Source organism: Triticum aestivum, chromosome 6A (genome assembly GCF_018294505.1).
Source record: "Triticum aestivum cultivar Chinese Spring chromosome 6A, IWGSC CS RefSeq v2.1, whole genome shotgun sequence".
Taxonomy (NCBI): Eukaryota; Viridiplantae; Streptophyta; class Magnoliopsida; order Poales; family Poaceae; genus Triticum; species Triticum aestivum.
The window spans coordinates 616,992,477-616,995,510 of NC_057809.1; positions in this window are offsets into that span (position 1 = coordinate 616,992,477).

The following is a 3,034-nucleotide window of genomic DNA, read 5'->3' on the forward strand; positions in this document are numbered from 1 at the left end:
AAATGCATGTTAGATCCTGTTAACATACATATAATCATGATATTTGCATCGTTTTTAGCTAATTAAAGAACATATTTCTAACAATTAAACTTCCAAATGTGTTTTTTTTTGTTATCATCATGTCATGATGAGATGCATGTTAGGATCCGAGAGAATATATCCATCCTCCAGATGTAGGTCCTTAGGGCCAGTTCTTTTGCAGCTTCTGGCAGCTTATTGTCAAAATAAGCCAGAAGCTGAAAAGAACTCGTTTTACTGGAAAATGAGTAGATGTCTATTTGCTGTTAATATGAGGCTGTTTGTTGTCTATTTTTTCCAGTAGAGTACTACAAGTATTGCATTCAGGAAGTGCATTGCTCATGTGCACCTAGTTTTTGGTCATGTCCAAGTTTCTACTTCCTGTAAAAAAAGGATGAATGTTGCTAGTGAATGCATTCAGAAATTTGTATGCAAGCACTAGCATTTTGATTGTTGTTTTGTTTGGCCCTGCTAGCATTTTTTGCAAATGCAAGAGAGTATGAAAGAAGTTGTCCAAGTTGCTGCTACAATGTACAGAAAATGCAGTTAAATGTCATACAATTACATTTTAGGGGTATTGTAGACTTTTCAACAGAGAACTCGGAACATAAGCTCAGACAAAAGAACTGGATGGCTTATTCTCATGGGCTTATTTCCACGCCAGCTTCTGTGAGGCTTATTCCCATCGCAGCTTAGCTTATGCATAAGCTGCACCTCAAAAGAACTGGCCCTTAGTTACCATTGTGGTGAACCCCTGGAGATGTTGGTTCACGACGTTAGGCAAAAGGGCTAGGAAGCCGGCCATTGACTTGAAGAACTTGAGCTTACGTTGCTCCCGCCCTTGTCGGTTCGGCATGCGCTCGTCCGCGACTTTGAGCTGGACTGACGCGTCGGTGAGCACCGTCAACTGCTCTGGCGTAGCCGCTCCAACCCTGGCGACATTGTCGTGCTCCTCGCCATCGTACACGATCTCGAGGTAGAGGGAGGCGAGACAGGGAGCCACCAGCCTAGGAGCAACGGCCGTGCGGTAGTGGTGCGGCTGTCGACGACGGTGAGGCGCCTGAGGGTGGGTGATGCGAGTACGTCCATGGGCATGTAACACCTCTCGGCGTGGAGCTCCTGGATGGCCGGACAGTGCCGGCCGAGGTCCTCCACAAAGCCAGCCAGGATGTTGACCCCGACGAGCCGCAGCTTTGTGAGGCGGCGCGTGAAACCAGCGGCGCACGCGGACTGGGCCAACGGGTCTCTGTGGCCATGGGGGCCGGGGCGCGGGAACGGCAAGTGCGGTCTCCAGGAGACGGCGTGGTCGTGGCTGGCGCAGATGTCGACGGCGGCCGGGAGGTGCCGGAGGCCGCGGCGGATCCATCTGCTGGAGGTGGAATTGTCGCAGACGCGGCTGGCCAGGTGCAAGCGGAAGACGTCGAGCCGCGTCCCCGGCCGGATCGACGTCAGGAGGCGATCGCTGAAGTCCTCGAAGCGCTCCCAGTGCTGGCCGTCGCCGCCGTTGGTGAAGTCCCGTTCGTCGATGTCGACGCACATCGCGAAACAGGTGCCTCCACCGCCGGGACAGCACGCTCGTCTGCACCGCCTGCCGAGAGCCGATATAAGAGAGTATGACGTGCAGGAGGCAATCCGGCAGGTCGCCCAGCCGGTCGGCGGCGTCGACGCGGCGGCCCTTGCTCCTGGTACTTCTGCCCATGAAGATTGGATCGTGGCGTGTAGTCGGTCGGTTTGAGACTTTGAGGCCGCATGCCTTTTTATACGTGACGGGATGGAGTTGCCTTGTTGACTTGAATCAGATTCGTGGACGATACCTGCAGACTTTTTTTTTTGACCGATGCCACAAATCAACCGGCTGTTGCCGGTAAATTTTAAGCCGCTTCGCTGACCGTTTGATCAGCCTGAGCACACCGTCTGATCCTTGCCTCTCAACTCGTGGAACGGTCAACGCATGTACATCTCCTCCTCACATCGCACAAGCAGCCCTCCTCTCTGCTTCAATCTCACGGCACCTGGAGCCGGCGACGACCACTGCTGCACTGTATGGGAGCACAGGTAGCCACTAAATCAGTAAGTTTCAGGGGATTTTTTCTTTTCTTTATGTGAGTCCAAGCAAAAATCGAATTAACATAAGGTTTGTTCTTTGGCAGCTATTTAATTTGGCGGTCAAGCAAATTAGTTTTTTTTTGCAAAAAGAACTCTTTCCGGTGTTAGATTTCCTTGGATAATGAGTTGTTTCAGGTTTGGTGAGTTTAATTATTAGATTCTCCTCTTTTATCTCTTAGTGGTTAGAAGTAATCGGTAATATTTTAAGATGACATAAGCTCCCTTTATCATGGCACTATAACTAGACCTAACTCTCTATTTATATCGGACTTGTGGTTAAGGTAAATTTGATGTTTTGGTTCAATAAGTCATAAAAAAACCATGGCTTAATATGTTTTTTCTCAAATATTTAGAGTGATTTTTTTATGGAAAAGGAGGTTAAACCCCCGGCCTCTGCATCAATTGATGCATGCAGCCATCTTTATTAATTATTCCACAAAGGTGTGACAAAAACATATATCAATCCATCCGAAGCCACCACTGACACTTACAAACTCGATAATGTGGAGTGCTCTCACTCCCCATATCTAAAACCGGGGTCGTCGCCGATCCATCCACATAACGTATCGGGACCAATAGCCGGTGCAGCCTACCTAAATCGCACATCACATGCACACGTTTTAGAAGCCTCCATCATCATCGGACCACCGAGCCATCTTCAGGAGAGAGATCCGCATCATCCTTGCCAGGTTGGACATGCGTCGACGTCACCACGGCGCCACCACCCTGCGCTCGTCCACCCAAACGCGAAGAATCAGGAAGATCTATCGTGCGTAGCACCTGCCAACCAGACATGACTCAGCGTAGCACCTGTCGGCTAGGCATGACTTGACAACACCATCGAAGCTCCGTGCAAGATGAAGCCGCTCCACCTCCTGCATCTGTCTTCCAGTGCTGCTCCACAAATGAT